The 23,642-nt window shown below is 37.8% G+C and overlaps 1 protein-coding gene across 1 annotated transcript in view; it reads left to right on the top strand.

The window, feature by feature from the left end:
- Window positions 1-23,642, top strand: part of CERKL (ceramide kinase like) — a 106,030-nt gene that overhangs the window by 51,030 nt on the left and 31,358 nt on the right. The window lies entirely within an intron of this gene.

Consider the following 23,642-nt stretch of genomic DNA (forward strand, 5'->3'; position numbering starts at 1 on the left):
AGGTCATGATCTTGAGGTCCATAGGTTTGCGCCCCATGTCAGGCTCTATGCTGACTGTTCAGAGCGTGGATCCTGCTTCGGGTTCTGTGTCTCCGTCTCTCTCTGTCCCTTTCTTGCTTGTGCTTTCTGTCTCAAAAATAAGTGCTAAAATTTTTATTTAAATGAGTTCAAGGTTTGTTGGCATTTTTTTGTGGTTTTTTTGGGGGGGTTATTTTGTTTTTTTTTTTTTTTTTTTTTTTTTTTTTGGCACCTTAAAAACATGTGACCTCTCCATGAAGTGATATGGAGTGATTTTCAGTATATGTAGTTAGGTGAAAAAAAATGTGCAGAAGACTTTATACTGTATGTTACTTTTTGTAGACAAGAAAATTTCAAATTTCAATAGATTTTCAATTTCAACTTAAAATACAATGCAGATACTGTGCTCAAAAGTTATGTGGATTAGCTTTTTTCCCTTCCTGATAGTCATGTTATTCATTTGACTCTGTATTCTGTTTTAGGTTGTTTTTGTTTTTTTTTCTTTCCTCTCTGTCTTCATTGATTTAATTATATTTTTTGAATGTGTAGAACATAAACATGTTTCCAAAAGAAAAAAAAATCCTTTTTAATGTCCGCTTCACCTCATCTCTCTTAAGGTCCCAATATGTACCAAGTCCATTGGTTTCTGGTGTATCTTATATTTCTCCTGGCAAAATTACCAGACATACAGATGCTTAAAATTCCTTTCTTATACAAAATGTAACATACAATATAAAGTCCTCTGTACTTTGCTTTTTTCACCTAACTACATATACTAAAAATAACTTAATAGCAAGTGAAATTGGTTTTTTGGCTGTTGGTGGTGGGTTTTATTTTTTGCTGGTTTGTTTTATAGCTGTATAAAACTCCATTACATGGTTTGTACCATATTTTATTCATTACTTTCTCATGTTTGGGCATTTTGATTGTTTCTAATATCTCCAATCACAAATTCTGTAAGAAACAATTTTGTACATATTGCATCTTGAGGGCAACTTTATAGAAGTAGACTTCTGGGTTAAAGGGTAAATGCATATATGGTTTTATTAGATATCGGCAAGTTCCCTACTACAGAATTGGTACCATTCTTCATGTTTACCAGCAGTGTATGAAAGTGACTTTCCTCACCAACAGACTGTGCTTTCATGCTTTAGAAATTTTCCAGTGTTATAGGTGATAAATGGTGGGTTAATATAGTTTGAATTTGCATTTTTAAAAGTTACAAATAAAGTTGAACATCTTTTCCTATGTCTCAGGGCCATTTTAAATATCTTGTGAATTGTCTTCATATCATTTGCACATTGTTCTATAATACTTTTGGTCTTTTGCCCCTCAATTTTTAAAAGTTCTTTATATTAGCCCTTTTCTGTGGTGTATATTGCAAATATTTTTCTCCTGATATATAATTTGTTTCTTGACTTTTCTTATAGTGATTTTGATTAAAAGTTTTTTTTTAGTTTTTTTAAATGTTTGTTTATTTTTTAGAGAGACAGAGACAGAGAGAAACGGGGGAAGGGGCAGAGAGAGAGGGGGGGAGATACAGAATCCAAAGTAGGCTCCAGGCTCCCAGGTGCCAGCACAGAGCCTGATGCGGGGCTCGAACTCAGGAACTCTGAGATCATGACCTGAGCCGAAGTCAGACACTTAACTGACTGAGCCACCCAGGAGCCCCTCATTCAAAGTTTTTGTTTTAAAATTTTTACATTGACCAATTTTTCACAGTTTTTCTTTATTGCATCTGATATTTAAGTCCTAGCAGAAAGCCTTTCCTTATACCAGGTTATAGAGAAAATCATGCAAGTTTTCTTCAAGTACTTGTAATGTTAAATTTTACATCTCTAATTTATTTGGGGTTTATTTTGTATGTGGTGTAAGGTAGGGACCTTATTTTTTCTCCCACATAATTATCCAGTTGTCCTAACACCATTTACTAAAAAGTCTGTCTTTGTCCCAGAGTTTTGAGATCCTACTTTTATCATATACTAAATGTCTCTATGGATGTGGGTCGATTCATGCACTTTCTTTTCTGTCCCATCGGGTCTATTCATTCATGTGGTAGTGCTTTTTTTAAAGCATGCTTCAGTATTTGGTAGGATGCATTCTTCTCATAGACCTCCCTCTCACCCTCAGTGTTTCTACCTATTTTTGCAGGTTAATTTTTAGATAAGTACTTTATTGTCTGCTTGTCTAGATCTGGAAAATACAGCTTGGTATTTTTACTGAGAGCACATTACATACATAAATAAACTTAAGAAGAACTGACATCTTGGACCAGAGATTGCATGGCAAAATTTGGTTCAGGCAGCTGCCATAATCTCCCAAAATGAAAATCCTAAATCAGTATCATTTTGATGAAGAGTATCCCTCCAATTTTTTTCTCTGTTTTCTTATACTAGATTGTTAGGCTTTTGGAAACATCTGTTACTATCATGAATAATACAGGGCTAATTTTATAGAAATATCAGGCTTCTGAAATTTCCCCGACATGCATCTGTACACTTCCTTGTAAAATACATTTTTAGCAAGAGCCCAGCTAAGTCAGTTTAACTGGTGTCCCCTCCCCCCCATATCTAATCACCCTTAATGTCTGATATCTGACATTACTGACATTAGCACTCCATGATATCTGATCACCTGGTCTGTCTTCAGCAAGAGTCCCTTTTACCTGTGATGTTTCCACTTAGTAATTTTCCATCCACTGACCCCATCCTGCTCCTTGGGCTATAAATTCCAGTTTCCAGTGCTGTATATACAGAGGTGTCTCTTCCCCCGTTGCAACAGTTCTGAATAAAATCTGTTTTTATCACTTTACTGTTCAGCTCAAGTTTTTCTTTGACAGCATGTATTTCAGTATATAAACTTTTTCAAGAATGTTTTTACAATGAAACATGTTTTTGGAATAATAAATACCGATTATTTTGAAGCCCTGCAGATACCTAAAAACTCTCTAAAAAGACACATCTAATTACTTCTATATAATCCAGAGATGATATGTTGAAAAGGCTTGCTAACTGATAAAATCATTGAATTAAAAAATGGTCACGAAATTGTTCTCTAACATTTTCATAATTTAATAGCTTATTAATAATAAATGTACATAATTGGAATAATTAATCATATTTATTTTTAAAAAATTTTTAATGTTTATTTTTGAGAGAGAGAGGCAGAGCATGAGTGGGGGAGGGACAGAGAGAGAGAGAGAGGGAGACACAGAATCCGAAGCAGGCTCCAGACTCTGAGCTGTCAGCTCAGAGCCCAACATGGGGCTTGAACCCACGAACCATGAGATCATGACCTGAGATGAAGTCAGATGCTTAACCGACTGAGCCTCCAGACACCCCTAATTAATCATATTTAAATGCTATTTATTTTAACTAATTCTGTGGTTGACTTCTAAGCAGTGAGGAAAAAAGGACAAGAAAACTTTGTTCTATTGATCTTTGTCAATTTTGTGCTAGTACCATACTGTTTTAATTACTATAGTTTTGTAGTATATCTTGAAATCTGGAGTTGTGATATCTGGCTTCATTCTTTCTCAAGATTGCTTTGGCTATTTTGGGTCTATTGTGGTTCCATATAAATTTTAGTATTTTAGTTCTGTGAAAAATGCTATTGGTATTTTGGTAGGGATCACGTTGAATCTGTAGACGGTTTTGGGTAGTGTGGGCATTTTAACAATATTCAAATTTATGAGCATGGAGTATTGTTCCATTTGTTTATGTTGTCTTCAATTTGTTTTATCACCATTCTATTGCTTTCAGAATACAGGTCTTTCACCTCCTTGATTAAGTTTATTTATAGATATCTTATTCTTTTTTGTACAATTATAAATGCAATTGTTAATTTCTCTTCTACTTTGTTACTAGTGTATAGAAATGCGATTGCTGGGTATTAATTTTGTGTCTTGCAACTTTACTGAATTCATTTATTACTTATTGTTGTTTTGAAGTCTTTAGGGTTTTCTATGTATAGTATCCGGTCATTTGAAAATAGTGACAGTTTAACTTATCGACATGGAAGCATTTTATTTCTTGTCTGATTGATGGGGCTAGGACTTTGAGTACTATGTTGAATAAGTGGCAGGAGTGGATGTCCTTGTCTTGTTGGTGATCTAAGAGGAAAAGCTCTGTTTATCACCACTGGGTATGATATCAGCTGAGGGTTTTTAAATACATGGCCTTTATTATGTTGAGGTATGTTCTATATAAACCCACCATGTGGACAGTTTTTTTGTTATGAACAGATGTTGAATTTTGTCAAATGCTGCTTCTGCATCTATTGAGATAAGCATATGATTTTTATCCTTCATTTTGTTAATGGGGTATATCATGTTGATTGAAAAATACTCAAGTATCCTTGCATCCCTGGAATAAATCTCACTTGCTCATGATGAATGATCTTTCTAATGTATTGTTCAATGTGGTTGTCTAATATTTTGAGGATTTTGCATCTATGTTCATCAGGGATATTAGCCTGTAGTTTTCCTTTTTTTGTGATGGCTTTGTCTGGTTTTGGTGTCAGGATAATGCTGACCTCACAGAAAGTATTTGGAAGCTTTCCTTCTTCCTCCTTTTTTTTTTTTTTTTGATTTTTTTATTTTTTGGAATAGCTTGAAAGTAGTAGAATTCACCTGTGGATCTATATGGTCCTGAACTTTGGTTTGATGGTAGTTTTTGATTACCAATTCAATATCATTACTAGTAATTCATCTGTTTAGATTTTCTATTTCTTAGATTTTCTATTTCTTCCTGATTCAAGTTTGAAACATTTTATGTTCCTAGAAATTAATCCATTTCTTCTAGGCTGTTTGGTTTGTTGGCATATAATTTTTTGTAGTAGTCTCATAATCTTTTGTGTTTCTGTGGTGGGAGCTATTCTCTCTTGTTTATTTTATTTATTTCATTCCTCTCACTTTTTTTCTTGATGCATCTGGCTAAAGTCTTATCAATTTTGTTTATCTTTTCAAAAAATCAGATTTTGGTTTCCTTAATCTTTACCATTTTTTTCAGTCTCTATGTCCTATATTTTTGTTCTGATCTTTATCTCCTTCCTTCCACTCACTTTGCTCTTTTTTCTATTTTCTTTCAGTATAAATTATTTATTTGATATTTGTCTTGTTTTTTGAGGTATGTCTGTATTGCTATAAATTTTCCTTTTAGAACTGCTTTTGCTACATCCCAAAGATTTTTGGACCACTATGTTATCATTTTAATTTGTCTTCATGAGTTTTGATTTCTTTGATTTCTTCGTTGACCCCTTCATTGGTTGTTTAGTCAAATGTCACTTAGCCCGTATGCATTTGTGGGGTTTTTTTTTTCAGTTTTTTTTCTTGTGATTTATTTCTAGTTTCATAACCTTGTGGTTGGAAAAGATGCATGATATGATTTAAATGTTCTTAAACTAATTGAGATGTGTTTTGTGGCCTAACATGTAATCTGTCCAGGAGAGTGTTCCATGTGCACTTGAAAAGAATATGTATTCTGCTATTTTTGGATGGGATGTTCTGTAAATATCTGTTACATCCATCTGTCTAATGTGTCCCTCAAAGCCACCATTTCCTTGTTGATTTTCTGTTTGGATGATCTATCCAGTGACATAAGTGGGGTGTTAAAGTTCCCTACTATGATGTATTCCCATCAATATTTCCCTTTACATCTGCTAATCAGTGCTTCATGTATTTATGGGCTCTCCTGTTGGGTGCATAAATAGTTAACAATTGTTATATCCTCTTACTGGATTGATCCCTTCATCATTATGTAATTCCCTTCTTTGTCTCTTGTTACAGTCGTTGTTTTAAAGGAACAATGTGGGGTTTTTTTAAGTTTTTTTTTTTTTTTATGTTTATTTCTGAGAGAGAGACAGGGTGTGAACAGGGGATGGGGAGGAGAGGGGGAGATACAGAATCCAAAGCAGTCCCCAGGCTCTGAGCTGTCAGCACTGAGTCCAACATGGGGCTGGAACTCACAAACCACAAGATCATGACCTGAGCTGTAGTTGGACACTTAACTGACTGAGCTACCCAGGAGCCCCAAAAGAACGATGTGTTTTGAACACATTCCAAAAAAACTTCATTTTTGCTTCCGCCTCTACATTTTATGTATATGCCATCATATTTTACATTTTTATTCATACTTTTCTTAGTCTAATTATGGCCTTTTCTTTTCCACTTAAAGAAGTCCCTTTACATTTCTTGTAAGGCCAGTTTAGTGGTGATAAACTCCCTTAACCTTTTTTTTTTTTTTTTTTTTTTTTGCTGGGTAAAGTATTCTTGGTTGTAGGTTGTTTTCCTTTTAGCACTTTGAATATATCATGCCACTTTTTTCTGGCCTGCAAAGTTTCTGCTGTAAAATCAGCTGAAAGCCTTATGGGATTTCCTTTGTATATGGCTTTTTGCTTTTCTTTTGTTACTTTAAAAATTCTCTATTTTTCCACAGTGGCTGCACCAGTTTGCATTCCTACCAACTGTGCAAAAGTGTTCCTTTTTCTCTACATTCTTGCCAACACTTGTTGTTTCTTGAAAATTTTATTTTATTTCTAATCTTTGATGTTTTAATTATGTGTTGATGTGTTATGGTATAGACCTCCTTGGGTTCATCTTATTTGGAACTTTCTGTGCTTCCTGAACCTGAATGTTTATTTCCTTTCCCAGGTTAGGGAATTTTTCAGCTATTATTTCTTCAAATAAGCTTTCATCTCCTTTCGCTTCTTCTAGGGTTACTATAATGCAAATGTTTGCTTGATGTTGTCCAAGAGAGCCCTTAACTTATCCTTAAAGTTCTTTTTTTTTTTAATGTTTTTATTTATTTTGAGAAAGAAAGAGCAGAAGAGCAGAGGAGGGGAAGAGAGGGGGGAGAGAATTCCAAGAAGATCCATGCTATCAGCACAGAGCCCAATGTGGGGCTCGAACTCACAAGCCGTGAGATCATGATCTGAGCCAAAATCAAGAGTCAGATGCTTAACTGACCAAGCCACCCAGGTGCCCCTTTTTTTCTTTTTGAGGTTCAGCTTGAGTGCTTTCCATTACTCTGTCGTCTAGATTGCTCATCCATTCTTTCACACCTACTAATCTGTTGATTCCCTCTAGTGTATTTTTTTAATTTCAATTATTATATTCAGCTCTGATCAGCTTTTTATATTTTATCTTCATTGAAGTTCTCATTGAGTTCTTCCACTCTTTTCTATAGTCCAGTGAGAATCTTTATGATCATTACTTTAAATTCTTTTTTTAGGCATATTGTTTATCTGTTATTTTGTTTTTCTGAGGCTTTGTCTTGTTCTTTTGTTTGGAATATATTCTTCTGTCTCCCCATTCTGCTTGATTTCTGTTTCTCTTTTCTGAATTAGAACATCTCCTTCTAAACTTGAAGAAATGGTCTTATATATAGCCATCCCCTGTGTAGACTGTGTGTGCCTGGTGACTTTTGTTGGCTGGCTAGAGCTGGAGCTCATGTGGGTTAAGGGTTATGGGCACTCTGTGTTGGGGCTGCCCTGGTGGGATGGCCAGAACTGAAGCGGGTAGGCCAAGGTGTTCCTGAGGCTCTCTGTATTTAGCTGTCTGGCAGGAAAGCTGAAGCTGAAGTGCTTGGAAGCTGGGGGTTGTTGGGGATGTCCTGGGGCTCTCGTGCAGTAGGTGCTCTGGCAGGACAGCTGAAGCTGAAGTGCATGAACACTGTGGTGGAGGGGGAGGGTCCTAGGGCTCTACACAGAGGGCACCCTAGCAGGACAGCTGAAGCCGAAGTGGGCATGGGCCAATGCGGTCCCTGGCCTCTCCACACAGTGCCCTGGAAGGACAGCTGAAGCATAAGGGGTACAAGCTGGAGGCCCAGAGATCTATGTGCAGAAGCCCAGATAGCTGAAGCTGAATCTGGGGTGTTCTGAGAACCTCTATGCAGAGGGTACCCTGGTGCAGTGGTTGGAGCCAAGGTATGGGGCACGGGACAGGGGGACACCCTGGCATGACAGTAGTAGGAAAGTAGATTTAGGACTGGGGTGGTCCTGGGGCTCCTCACAGTGAGGGTGCCCTGGTAAGAAGCTGAAGCTGAAGTGGGTGCAAGCCAGGATAACTTGGGGTATTCTTCCAGGAGGTGCCCTGGCAAGGCAGGTAGAACTGAGGTGGGTACAGGCTGGAGCTTCCTAGTGTGTTCTGAGCAGGGGGCAGACTGACTGGTTAGCTAGTGTTGAAGTAGGTGTCAGCAAGGAGGTCCTGGAGCATTCAGTGCCGAGGGTGCCCTAACTAGCTGTCTGAAACCAAAGTGATGTGGGCCTGAAGTGTTCTGTGTGCTTTGCACATGTGTCACTGTAGTGGGATGGCTGGGGATGGCTGGGGCTGGCGTGGACTCAGGGCCCAGGACTCACTGAGGTGGTAGGCCATGTAGAGTGCTCAGACCCTGTTCCCATCCATATTGCCAAGGTCAAGGGGGGACATAAACCATGGTGCTAACCCGTTTCTCTGGCCAGAAAGTTCCAGCAACTTCCCCACCATTTGGCAGGATTCTGCGGCTAGTTGTTCTTTTAAACAGTGGCTTTCTTGTCTGTGCCCCTGGTCATCTGGGGCTGGTGTGGGCTAGGGGGCCCGTGTTCACTGAGGCAACCCACCAGCTATGGTGGTCAGAGCCCTGTTCCTGGCTGCATTATCAAGGTGGAGGAGGAGTGTAAGCCATGATGCTCACAAACCCCTCCAACCCAGAGCAGTTCTGTAGGTCTCTTGCCATTTGGCAGGGTTCTAGGGCTTCGTCTTTTATATACTAGTTGCTCTTATAAGCCATGCCTTTTTTTTCTGTGCCCCAGGGCAGAGGAATCTGCTCTCAGTACTATCCTGTCACACTGTCTAGGGTAGGAGTTCTCTTTGTTATTGTGTCATCATCTCTCCTGCTGTTCTCTTATTGCACAGAAGCTGTTCAGATAGCCCTTAGTTGTTCTTCTTCAGGTCTATAAATAGGTGTAGATTTGGTATGTCTATGGAGGCAGTTAGTTTGGGGTGTTCGTACACCTCCATCTTGAAATGGACCTCTGCATTTTTAATTGGGGAAAGTGATGTTGTGAATATGTCTACTCTGTAGCATCTTCCAAAATGAATAATAATTTATTTTATGAGGATAATAATAATCTGATAAAAATAAATGAGTAACATAATTGGCTGAAATTTCTTTCCCTCTTTCTTTGCTCTCTTTTCTGTTCACTCTCCCTCTATGTATACTTTTGACTACTTCATGATTAAAATACTGAAGTATTGAGGTGACTATTTCCTGTAGTAGGTGATTCTTTCTACTAATTGCTGTTGAGCTTGTCTCAGCTGTTAGAAATGTTCACCTTGGTGGGCTGCGTGTGCATTTACAAGTTACTGGGTTTAAGTAGACTATAACATTGAGAATATTTTCATCTGTATATGTAATCATGTGCATCAATAAAATTTGTTAATAAAAATTCCTTATTTGTTAATAAGGAATTAATGCATTTTAATATAAATCTCCTAATATAAAATACCTTTAATTCTGAGTTCTGCTGGGAAGTTGTGACATCTTGTGTGTGAAAGGCTTTTTACCATCATTGTTACATATTAACTGGCATAGTTTAATATTAATAGTTCCTGAGAATCGTGGTTAATCTAGGTCTTTATTTCCTGTATTTGGGTTTTATTTATGCAACAGTTTGGTTGCTTCTTTGTATAAAATGGTTGTGAGTATACCCAATACTATAACAAGGTTCTGGGCTCTTAACTTTGATGAACACCATGTCATTTCCATCGTGCTGCACTCAAAACAGCACAGATGTGAGTCTGGGAGTGGCGTCCCTGCTGCTCTCATGAGCCTTTGTTTGGAGAACACCCTGATTAACCCCCACCCTTCATGGTTCATTGACTCACTGATAGATCAAGTTTAAACTAGTACATATTAGCACATTTGTTACTAACAGAGGAACAGTTGGCCATTCTGTTTTACATTGCTGGTTCATTGCAAACTGGCGTGCTAAAAAGGTCTATACTCTGGAGTGTGAATTGAGAGGTTCCAAGAAGACTGAGAACTGAGTCAGTTGCGTATTAATGTTGAATTATACCTATATTTTAATCTTGTGTTATCTATTTGGGAGATGCTTATACTATTGTGAAATTATGAAAAAATGATTATTATTACTTTGAGGTTCTTTTTTTTCCCCAGGGCATTCAGGGGATTTAAGTGTCTCAATATCGCTTTCATATTAAACAGTTTGTCATGATTCTATGAGAGAAGAGCCAGGTCGTAACTGCCTGATGATTTGTGTTGCATTCTTAAAATGTTTTCCAGGGTTCCTTGTAGCTAGTGATTTTATGTAAGTCTTTATAGTGTACTACGTTTCTGTATTACGTGGAAACGTTTATGGTTTCAAGAGGACTAGAATGTACATGTCTATCATGTCATGAAAAAAATTAAACTGTCTCCTATTTGTTTTTCAATAAATTAAATTCCTTAAAACTTAACTTTTTCCTCTTTCATACCTTCCTAACATAGTTTTCAAGGTCTGCAAATGCTTTTATTATTCTAGTTATTTCTATGGCAAAGAGTTTTGCTAAATCATTTGGCACTCTTTGTCTTGCCTTCATCATCACTCACTGGTGCCATTTCTTTAGCCACCTACTTCTTTGCATTTTCCTTTCTCTTGTGAGATGATGAAGCACAAGTGCCGTGACAGAGAGAACAGCACTCTGAGTCCAAGCCCAGATAAGACCATTGAGGCTGCCTTTCAAAACTAACTAATGCTATGTCTAGTTCTAGAAGATGGCTGAAAGTAATGGGAAAGGGAGTCATATGGATATATGAGGGAAAAATGGTCCAACCAGAGGGAACAGTATGCATAAAAGGTTGAGCAAGAAAGTCACGTACAGAGGGAGTTAAGTGTGGGAAATGAGGTCACAGACATGTTTGGGGGGTAGAGCATGAAGGGTCTTGGCAAGCTTTGTATGTTTGTTTTTTTTTTTACTTTTGTTGAGAAAAATGGGGGCCATTGGGGAGTTTTAAGCAAAGGAGTGATGTGTTAAAACTTTGAGAGTGAATATTCTGGCTGCTAAGTGGAGAGCAGACTCTGTGAGTGGGGAAAAGGATGGAGGCAGGAGACCAGTTAAGTGGAAATTGTATAATCCAGGCAAAAGTTAGTGACTTAAATCAGAGCAGGAGCAAGAGAGGTGGTGGGAAGTGGTTGATTAAATTTTGGATTTGTTTTTTGAGATAGAGCTGTCTGGATTTATTGACATTGGAGGTATGGGGGAGGGATATTAAGAGAGAAAAAGCCAATGATGGCAACAAGATCTTTTTATCCTATTAGGGAAAATGTCAAATAATATAAAACACCTAAAAAACTGGGCACCAATATTGCTAACACCTAGATTCTACAGTTCCTAGCATTTTTTCCATATTTGTGTTAACATTTTATTCTGTTAGTACGTTTTAAACTACATACATCATGACATTTCTCTCTGAAATACTTTAGTATGCATCTCTAAAAAAAAAAAGCATTTTGCAAGTAACCAAATATCATTACCCTACCAAAAGAATGAACAATAGTTTCTTATTATCATTGAATACCTGGTCCATACTGAAATTTTCCCCATGTTTTCCAAAATGTCTTTTATAGCTGATTTGTACCAACTAGTATTCAATCAAAGATCATTCGTCAAATTAGATACAGTAAAACCTTGGATTGTGAGTAACTTGTTCTGTGAGTGTTCTGCATAACAAGCAAACATTTCTAATATGTTTTAACCTGATAAATGAGCAATGTCTTGCAATATGAGTAGTACATGACACTGTCACATGATCACAACTGAGCCAATGGTTCCTGAAATTCACTTTGATATACAAGTGCTTTGGATTACAAGCATGTTTCTGGAATGAATTATGTTTGCAAACCAAGTTTCACTGTATATTTAAACTATAATACTAAACATTCCCCTCCTCATTTTTTAAATTCTGACATTGATTTATGGAAGAGATGAGGTTGTCATGTAGATGTCTTTAGGTTGTACTGTAGATTTCCTACATAAGGAATAATTATGTATTCCTTATGGAATATGGATTACTGGTCCCCACTCCCAGAAATTCTGACTCAGTGAGTCTCTGGTATGGGCCTTTCTACTGAACTGCTGGGTGATTCTGGGTTGTCCTTCTGAAGACCACCCTTTGAGCAGTAGTGTTGTACCACTGTCTGATTACTTCTTGGTAGTGTCATTTAACATGTTCTTCTATTCCTTCTCTTGAAAACTGTATTTCTAATATAAAGGCTTAATTAGGTTCATATTGGGCAAGAATACTTCATGAGTGGTACTGGGTACTTCATATTTCATTATCTCAGGTGATATGCAATGTCTGACTATCTCATGATTAACGTGGATAAGATTTCCCCAAGGCTAAGATTGATCCCTGAATCAAAGGGATGATGGCTTGATCTCTCCATTGTAACATTTCTATTTGAAACCAGTAGATAATTGTTGGGTAATACTCATGGACCAGGGAGAATAGTTTTCAATAAATATTTTACTTAATAGTTTTATCACTTATCATCTGTGCCTGAACTAATTGTTTAAATAAAGGTAGATCATGAAAATTTTTATGCTTAATCATTATTTCTAAATTAGTCTTATTATTTTATAAAAAGGGATGTTGCTTCTCCTACTGGTACTATTTGATTACTCATAAATGCAGTACTTACTAAAGAGGCAGGATAAATTCATAACTAGTTATTTGTAATTACCAATTTTCAGAGTAAAGTTTCTGACTGGAGCATGTGGAAAGAGGAAATTCTTATTTAGTGAAATAGGGAAGACTATGGGTAGATAGACCGGACCCCATTTGGTAGGGAAAATCAGAATTTCAGTTTTGAATATGTTAACTTTGAGATGTCTATTAGACATCTGTATTAGAGTTCAGTTGTATAAAACATAAAATACTCTAGCTATTCTAAATAAAAAGCTGTTTTATACAGATAATATGATGAAATGGCTAGAGGAGAAGGGTCTAGTAAATTGAATATGCTGGTGACCTACAACTGTTACTGCATTGCTTTGTTTTTCTTGCTCCCACATATGTGGCATCGTGAGATGTTTTCTAGGACTAGTAAACTAAAGGAAAGAAATGGGTATCTTCATGATACAATAGTAATTAGCCACTGAAGCATACAGCCCCACTCGAGTGTTACTAAAAGATAGGGAAAGAAAATTCTTGTGGTGGGCAGAACTTCAGACAATTGATACTAGTTATTAAGGAGTGATGGCCAGAGGGATAGATCCATCTTAATGCATGGACAATGGTTAAGAGCTTCAAGAACTTGGAGGAAACAATTAGAAGTTTGGTGACAAGGATGTAGGAGGCAGACGTATATGGTTGGTTTTCACAGAATAAGGACAGAATATGAGATTTGTGTTTTGTGTAAATGCTAACCAAAGAGCATTTATTTCAAAAGAGGAGATAATTAGGCAAGCACGTTACCCCATTCTACAGATGTAAGTAAGCATCTTTTCAGAGCAACCCTAAGGCTTGCACAATGAGCACATACACAAAGTGGCCTTCATGCAGAGATGGGGGAAATAATAGCCAGTACTTGTGTTCACCAAGCCTGGTTTGACTCCCATTATTGCTGAGTATTCTACCTGTAAACAGATCAGCCTTGAGTCTAAAGATGGCTCTGTATCTTAGAGCAACCAGTCAGCCATTTGGTGGCAGGTTGATTACGTTGGAATCCCTCCACTGTGGAAAGTCAGTGGTTAGGCCTCATTGCTATGAATGTTTACTTTAGGTATGGATTTGAATTTCCTATCCACCATGTTACTGACAACACTACCATCTGGGACCCTACTAAATACCTTGTTCCATGAATTTACATTCTGTGCTGCTTTTGATCAAGGGACTCATTTATATTAAAAGAAGTGAGGCAATTGGCTGACAACTATGGGATTTGTTGGTCTTACCATGTTTCCTGTTGTATTACATTGTGTTCTACCCAGGAGACAAAATTTTGGGAAATTAAAGTAGTTTCTGTTCTATAAACCAAATACATGGGTCTACGAACCAAGAAGTGAAGATAAAAGTATTATCTCTTAACTTCACCTCCAATGACCCCCCTCGTAAGATTTTTATTTCCTGCCCCTACAACTCTGAACTCTGCTGCTTTAGAGGTGTTAGTAGGAGAGAAGAATATTTCATATGGGAATGTGACAATGGTTCAATTGAATTGGACATTGAGAATTAGTTGACTACATTATTGAACCAACAAATGGAAAAATATGAGCAACAAATGGAAAAAATAATAATGAAACTGCTATGCTGCCAAAGGTGATCAGTTCTAATTATCAAGGGGAAATAGTGTAGCTACTACTACTCAGTAAGAAGACTGTGTCTAAACCCAGTGGGCAACCTGGGCAATCCTAGGAGTAGGATGAAGTGAATAAGCCTATCGTCTAGGAAAATAAAAATGGCCAAACTGACTCTAGAAGACATAGAAAACTTAAACAGACCAATTACCACTGAGGCAATATTTTTTTTGTACTCCTAAAGGACAAACAAACAACACTGACTCTGATATTTTCACAGAGATATCTACCATGCCTTTAAGGAACAGAAAACTTCAATACTATTTAAACTATTGTAGGGCATAGAAAAAGAAGGAAAACTCCCAGATTTTGTTTACAGAGTTTGCATGAAATATATACCAACATCTGATGATGCAGATCCAAAAAAGGAAAATTATAGATTGGTCTATTTATGAGTACCAAGCAACTCTTAATAAAAATAGATGGATATCATGTTGTCAACATGATAAATACATATCTCATTTTAGAGGTTCCATGAAGAAACTTTTGAGGTATTCTCAGTTCAATTCTAGAACTGACAAGAGTATCTTTTATCAGCACTATTAGTCATATTCTTCTGGTGGAGCCGACCAATGCAAGTAGACTAGAGATGAAAATAAATGTGAATAACAGTTGGAAAAGAGAAAGTCAGATTACCATTATTTGCAGATGAAATGAGTTTTAGCCTGGAAAATCCAAAAGAATAAAGGAAATGTCTGTGATGAACAATGAGAAAATTAAGAAATATGTTAGGTGTAGAAATTAATAGTTTTGATAGATGTGGTAAATAGTCAGTTGGGAAGAAATTGGGAGCATATTGACAGTAACAGAAAAGATAAAAAAAATCTAGAATAGTTCAGTATTTAGCTGAAAAATGTTTAACATGGTACTGAGGGACACAGGAGACTTAATATGGAAAAGCATACCATGTTTTTGTACAATTTAATCCCAATAAAATTCCAGTAGAATTTTTTTTACGCTGGACAAACTGATTTTAAAGATCATGTGTAGGGGCACCTGGGTGGCTCAGTGGGTTAAGTGTCTGACTTTGACTCCGGTCATGATCTCAACGCTTGTGGGTTTGAGCCCTGCATCAGGCTCTGTCCAGACAGCTCAGAGCCTATAGCCTGCTTTGGATTCTGTGTCTCCCTCTTTCTCTGCCCTCCCACTCACACTTTGTCTCTTTCTCTCACAAAAATAAACATAAAAAATTCATGTGCAAAGATAAGCCAAAATAAACATGAAAATTCTTAAAAGTAATAAAAGAGACAACCCTCCCAACTATTAAGTCATTTCAAAACTATAATATTAGAAACATTATGGTACTGACATATGAATTGATCAGTAGACTTCAGATTAAATGGATCAGAAGAAATCCAAGCACATTCAGAAATTTATCTGAAGGTGGCATTTGAAATCTTTAAGAGAAAGATTATCCAATGAATGAATGATGTTGGGACTGGTGGATAGTCATCTGGCAAAAAAAGTGAAGTCAAATTCCAATTTTATACCTCTATTAAGAGAAATTTTAGATAGGATTAAGTAAAAATATAAAATAAAGACCATAAAATTATTAGAAGAAAAATACAGTGTTTTCTTGGATCACAAAAGGAAACTATTAAATATGACAAAACTCAGAAACCATAAAAATGATAAACTTAACAATAGGTGCATAAAATTAAAACTGTCAGAAAAAATAAAGATCTTTCTCAAACAGAAAAAAATGGCATGATTAAAAATTAAAGGCAATGACACAGAAAAGTATCTGTAACTCACATAACAAACAAAAGATTAATCTTATGGTAATATGGCAAAGGCAATATGAATTAGCTAATGCTATAAACTGATAGTTAACAGAAAAATAAAAGTATCTTAGATACTTTTATTTCTCAGCCTCTCTCATAAAGAGAAATGTAAATTGAAATTAGCATGAGATACAATATTTCTCTTCTCATACTGTCGAAGATCAAAAAGTTTGAAGATATTTTGGGTTTATAAGGGTGTAAGAAAATAGTCACTGTTCCTGGTGGAGTATAAATCGGTAGTAATAAATTGCTGACTATGTGCCATGTACTTTCTAAGCACTTAAATTTGCTTATTAACCATCACAATTACCTTTTGTAGGAAGTACTCTTATTGTCCTCATATTACAGATCAGGAAATTGAAAAACAGAGAATTAGACAAATAACCCAAAGTCACACAGTTGGTAAGTGGGAGAGCTAAGATTTAAAATCATTGACTTTGGGGTGCCTGGGTGGCTCAGTCGGTTAAGTGTCTGACTTTAGCTCAGGTCATGATGTCACAGTTTGTGAGTTTGAGCTCTGCATCGGGCTCTGTGCTGACAGCTCGGAGCCTGAAGCCTGCTTCAGATTCTGTCTCCCTCTCTCTGTTCCTCCCCCACTCACTCTCCCTCTCAAAAATAAATAAGATTAAAAAAATTTTTTTTAAATCACTGACTTTGATTCTAACACCCACTTACTGTCAAGGAGGGTGGGGGTTACAACTCTAAATTGTTTCAACAGCAAGTAATTAGGCAATAGGATAAACTCTCAAGGGTGCATGCCCTTTGATCCAGTAATTCTTCTAGAAATTTGTCCTGTAGTTACATGCAAATAGATGCAAAATGATATTCATTGTAGTATTGTTTGCAGTAAAGGAAGATTGGAAACAACTTAAATACACATTTCCAGGGAACTAGTTAATTAAATTGAGGTTCATCCAAAGTACTAGTCAGCTTTAAATAAAGTGAGAATGATCCTTTATGTAGTGATATGAAGTCATCTCCAAAATATGGTAAATGGAAAAAAATCAAGATCCAGGATAGTGGGTAGGGATGCTCCATCTATGTAAAAAGTTATAGAACATACACATGCATTTTTATATATGCAGAGAATATTTTTTTTTTTTTGCTGTATTATTATTTTTTTTTTACATAGAATATTTCTGGAAGGATTCTCAAAGTGATACTAGTGGTTGTCATCCAGAAGGGGAACTGGCTGTCAAGGAATGAGCTGAAAACAGATTTTGAAGTTTTTACCATGAAAATGTTTGTACAGGAGACAGCTGACCATGTGATTCTCAAATATAGAACATTTGCACTGAGATCACTGTATGAAGAGCATAACCTAGTGCCTCAGACAGACTTGGGTTTAGATTCAAACACTGGTTGGTCTACTGAGAGGGACAGAGACTTTGTAGCTCTTCTGGCTCCAGGCAACATCTCTCCTCCCCCAGCTTTGGCATTGGCTGGAGGGAGGATAAATTCTTAGAGCTCTGTGTGCTTGGGGCAAGACCCCACTCCTCATACTCCACTCTCCAATCCCAACTGCTGCAAACAATTCTTATTTCTCTCATGCCGTGTTACTGCCCAAGGCCCTTCATCAGTTGGGTTGCCATTTGTCTAAAGCTCTATATACCCTCCAGCCTGACATCATCCCCCTCTGCTTCACTCCAGACACTGTTCTGCCCTGTGGAATGAATAGTCCATCATGAGCAAAATCTCCTATATTGTCAACCACTTTCCCCCAAATTTCCCTTACCTTCTTACTTTAGTAGAGAGACCCAGCTCTCCCAGGAGTTTATTTATAGCTTCTCTTGCAGCCCTCAAGTGGTGACTGTTTTCTCCATCTTGCATTTCAGACCACTGGTCCTGGAGGTGTTGTCAATGTCTCCATATCTGTCTTGCATCTCACTGCTATTTTGAGACCATTTTCTCTCCTTCTTTAAAAATCCTCAGTATTGACGGGGCATCTGGGTGGCTCAGTTGGTTAAGTGTCCGATTTCAGCTCAGGTTATGATCTTGCAGTTCGTATTTTGAGCCCCACATCAGGCTCTGTGCTGGCAGCTTGGAGCCTGGAGCCTACTTAGGATTCTGTTTCCCTCTTTTTCTGTGTCTCCCCCGCTCATGCTCTGTCTCTTAAAAAACATAAAAAATGTTAAAAAAAAAATCCTCAGTATTGAAGCTCAGTCCATTAGATGTCACTAGCTTAGCTTGTTATCGTCCTATGCAGACTACTGGTTCCTTTTTTCTTACTCCTTGAAGATATTAGCTTCTGTCTTACTGTCATTCTCTCCAACATTATAACTGCAATAGTTTTATGTGTTTTTTTTTTAATTTTGTTAAATGTTTATTTTTGAGACAGAGACAGAACGCGAGCAGAGGAGGGGCAGAGAGAGGGAGACAGAGAATCTGAAACAGGCTCCAGGATCCAGGCTGTCAGGAAAGAGCCAGATGTGGGGCTCAAACCCAAGAACCACGAGATCATGACCTAAGCTCAAGTCGGATGCTTAACTGACTGAGCCACCCAGGCACCCCTAATTTTATGTGTTTTTATAGATTTTCTTTCAGTTTTTAGCTTTCCTTTCCTTTAAAGATCTTGATCTACACTTCATCCACCTCCTGTAATCATACTTTTAGAGCAGTGGTTCTCAAAGTGTGATCTCTGGACCCAACATCATCAGTGTCACCTGGGGACTTATTAAATTCTCAGACCCCAGATGACTTGAGTCTGAAACTCTTGCACCTGGGAACCAGAAATCTGTGTTTTAAGTAGCCCTTCAGATGATTCTGATGAATATGAAGTTCATCAGGTTTTATTATTGTCATTACCAGTAACTCAGTCTCACTTTCAAACATGCTACCCTGCATGTGGCTATTGGCTTCTGTCTTTCTACCTCACTTGATCTACTCTCCCAACTCCTAAAATTATTCAACCCCTATCCCGAGACTACAGTTAATTGATTATACCACGTTTTCATTAATTCTTAATCCTTCTTGTGTTTTCACTATCCCCTTACCCACACATTTGACTACTCTTTGACTATTCTCTTTCACATAACACACCTAAAGAGTAAACAAAATCCTGTCAACTCTACCTTTAAAATATGTCTGGAATCTAACTTTTCTTAGAATCTCCACTTCATCCAAACACAGTCATTTCCCACCTGTTCTTACTTTGTCTGTCCTTGTACCTACAGTGTCTGCTTTCCACAGAGCAGCTCGGGTGATCCGTTTAACATGCAAGGTTATGTTGCTATGCTGTCACAAATCACCATGCTTTTCTTCTCACTCAGAACAAAAGTCAAAGTCCTTGTCAGTGCCTACAAGGCTGGGAGTGATAGGATTTCCCCTGGCCAGAAAGTCATTTCTTCTACCTTGTCCTCCTCCTTTCCCATTTTGGGGTTTCATTTTATCCTGAGAACTTATTACCGCTTGACATACTCTAAATTCTCTTATCATTTCCGTCCCTTACCATTAAAATGGAAGCTTCGTGAAGGCAGAAACTTTGTTCACTGATAGAGCCTCAGCTTCCAGAATCCTGTCTGGCAAATAGTACGCATGCAGTTATTTGTGGGTAAATGAATGGATGCCATTACTATCCATATGGCTAAAGGTTAATACTACCCTTTTATTCATTCATCAAATATGTGATCATCTATTATATGCCTCGCACTAAGGAGATAGGATATGGAGAAAAACCCCAGAGTTTCCAGTCTAAGGTCTGAGAACAAATAATAGGTATAAAATTATAATGCTAAAAGAATCAAGATTGGAAAGTGTAGGGACCTGTAAGAACAAATGATAAGGGGGAAATGACCTAGCTAACGTCACAAAACCAAGGGGTTCATGGAAGTCCTTCCCAAGGAAGTGATGACTAAGGCGAGATCAAAACAAAGAGTACAGGTTTATTAAGCAAAGTAGCAGCAAGCATAGGTGGGCAGACAAGGCAGAGTGGGTGAAATGGCACTGTGGTAGAGGGAGCATGGTGTGTTGAAGGAGCTGAATAAAGTAGAGAGAAGCTTGAGGAGGGAGCCTGAGAGCAGAGAGGTTGGAGACTTTTTAATTATCTCTCTTTATTCCACCTAATTAAGAAAATCTTTTAAAAATCCTGCTTTATTCAATAGAAATCCCCCCTTCTGATCTCTAAATAGGTATCAAATTGCTACCTAATTTTTATATTCTTAGACTCTAGCTTCATAATCATCATATTAAGTGCACCCAAAAGGAAAAGATAAATGAGAAAAATGAATACATGCTCTGGTGAAAAATTGGCTTTGTTGTTTTATGTTTAAAAAGACTGCAATTTATCAGGGTGTCTAAGGAATGGAACATTCTGCTTAATTTATTTAGTTTCTATTGCTATTGTAAACTGGGGCTTAAGAATGAAATTAATTTGTTTAAATCTTTTTTTTAAGCTTGCTTATTTATTTTGAGAGAGTGTGAGTGGGAGAGGGGCAGAGAGAGAAAAAGAGACAGGATCCCAAGCAGACTCCACATTGTCAGCGCAGAGCCCAATGAAGGGCATGATCTTACAAACCATGAGATCATGAACTGAGCCAAAACCAAGAGTCTGACGTTTAACTGACTGAGCCACCCTGGCACCCCTTTGTTTAAACCTTTTAAGAAAATCTTAATAGTTCTAGCCTCTTTCCTGACTAAGGGGATTGTTTCACAAAGGTTGAATCGGACATATAGCATACTCTATATTTATATAGTATATGTATATTTATAAGGCTATAAACCTTCAACTACAATGTCCTTATCCTCATAAGCCCCAAATGACTGTTTCTTATTTCCAAAATCTTCTGTTACCTCAGTCATGATATAGAAAGGGGGGGGGGAATAAAAGTTGGTTTTTATAACATTTGATGACTGACATTTAGTGCCTAGACACTTTGCATGCTGGGCCTGAGAAATGAAGCAGGGTCTTTCGATAAAAATACCGGGCAAGATAAATTTAATTTGGATATTTAATCTGAGTCTTGGCCTCTGAGATGTAGAACAAGTTTCTTGTCCTTGTCAGGTTTTAATGCAAGTGAGCCCTAGCTTTAACTGCTTTGTCCTTCCTGGTTAAAAGACAGCAGTCTTATCCTTTATAGCAGGTTTTTGTTTTTGTTTTTGTTTTACCTGATCCAGAATTGCATTTATTTCTCCTCTCTTTAGTCTCCTTTAATCTGGAACATGTCTTCAACTTTCTTTGTTTCTCACGATACTGACATTTTTTGAGAGTTTAAGGCAGTTATGTTGAGAACGCCCCTCAACTAGAGTTCATCTGAGTGTTCTATCATTGGAGCCACATTATGCACCACAGGAGTGCTGTGTCCTTGGTGTTGTGAATTACATATCACAAGGTATTACAACGCTTATGTATCCTTTGTACCTTAAGGGTATGGTTAGCTTTGATTACTTGACTAAGGAGGTGTCTGCTAGATTTCCCCACTGTAAATGTCCCTCTTAACTCTTTGTAATGACAACAATAAAGAGGGACAGAGTTTAACAGTAAGTAAATATTTTGTTCCCCAACTGGCTGTCACTGATGGTTTTACTATCCATTGCTGAGTCTTGCCTGGATCTATTATTAATAGAGCTGGGTGGTAAACACAGTGATTTTTCTAACTCTGTAATTTCTTCCGTGTTTAGTAGTTGTCATTCTATAAGACAGAGTTTTTCCTTCTCCTCCTTAGTATGATATATTATAGTCTTTACTCCATTTCATGTTGGCCCAGGTTTGGCAATAGGAGTTCTGAGATTTGGGGTTTTTCATTGTGTTGTGTGTGTGTAAATGTAACAAAAAGTAGTTAATAGAGGCACACAGAATAAAGTGGGAATGAGAAGCCACAGAGGTGAATTCTGTTGGTGATTAGGAAAGGCTTTAGTGAGAAAATGGTGTTTGAGGTAAGCTTTTAAAAAGTGGCAGAATTTGGGATGCCTGGCTGACTCAGTTGGTAGAGCATGCCGAGTCTTCATCTGAGGGTTATGAGTTGGAGCCCCATGCTGGGCATGGAGCCTACTTAATTAAAAAAAAAAAGGGGCGCCTGGGTGGCGCAGTCGGTTGAGCGTCCGACTTCAGCCAGGTCACGATCTCGCGGTCCGTGAGTTTGAGCCCCGCGTCGGGCTCTGGGCTGATGGCTCAGAGCCTGGAGCCTGTTTCCGATTCTGTGTCTCCCTCTCTCTCTGCCCCTCCCCCGTTCATGCTCTGTCTCTCTCTGTCCCAAAAATAAATAAACGTTGAAAAAAAAATTTTTTTTAAAAAGTGGCAAAATTGTCACAGAAATGGTGATAAGGTGGAGTGGAAGGGAAGAAATTGTCTGAACGAAGCCTGACCTACCTGGTATTCGGCAGGTAAAATTCAGTGGTGTCAGAGCATGACGAGGCAGCTGAAATGGAACAGAAAAACCTCTGCACTTACTGAGTTTCGTGCTGGTCTCTGCTTAGAATTTCTTCTCTGGCCTTGCTCCTTCTGTTTTGCTAGGGGAGAGGATGAGGTATGAGGAAGGAGGGAATTCTAAGTAGTGAAAATCTACAGGAGCCAAAAGCCCCATTCCAATGCTCCCTTCTCCGGAAAGTCTTTCCTGGATCCCTGATAAGAATTAACCACCCTCTTCTCATACACTCCCATGGTTATTGGTGCCTTTCTGTTAATGATTCTATTTTGTTTTGTGGGGTTTCTATTTTCTGGATTTATCTTTCTCCTTTAAACACAAACCACATCTTAATCACTTTGCTCTGGTAGTCAGCACAAATGCTCAATAAATGTTTATGGAATACATGGGAGAGGGAAAGGAGAGGATAGGTTGGAGTTGGTTGGAGAAGTGCTCTGAATGACATGTTAAGGGGTTCAGGCTTGCCCACACGCAGCTTTTGACAGGTACAGCTTTTGACAGATACAGGCCTGATGGAGGTATGATGTGGGGGACTCAGGGGAATGGGAAGGACAGTGAGTTGTCCCTGCAGCAGCCGCAGAGAAGCCAGAGGGCAACAACTAGGAAGGCCAGAAGGCGTGGAAGCAAATAGTTACCATCTCGTGGATCTGGATCTGGGCACTGGTTTGTAGGAATGTAGGAATCAGAAGCGGGAAAAAAAACAAAACAAAACAAAAAAAAACCACACCAAAAACAAAAAAGAAAAACAAATAACAAAAATGGAAGGAATTGAACGTAGTTTTGAGATTTTAAGACTTGATGATGAGATTGACAATGGCCTCTTAGCAAAATATTAAGCACAGGGACAATTACAGAGAATGTAGGCAGTTCAGCACAGTCCTACCTCTTCCTCATCTAATACTCTCCCTGAATTCAAAACAGTATGTGCTGTTGAAAGATTTCCTTCTATCAAATATGATGAGAAATGAAATGTTGTCTTCAAGTGCAAAAAAACTGACTTTGGTGTAATGGACTTTTCCATTTGGCTTTAGGAATGGTTTTATTAAGAGCAGATGCTAGTAACTGCTTTCTTAGCCTTGAAACGTGGTCTTATGACAGCAGCTTACCTTGGAAGAAGTGATCTGTAGTGTTCTGGCTCCTCTGTCC

Source organism: Prionailurus viverrinus, chromosome C1 (genome assembly GCF_022837055.1).
Source record: "Prionailurus viverrinus isolate Anna chromosome C1, UM_Priviv_1.0, whole genome shotgun sequence".
Lineage (NCBI taxonomy): Eukaryota > Metazoa > Chordata > Mammalia > Carnivora > Felidae > Prionailurus > Prionailurus viverrinus.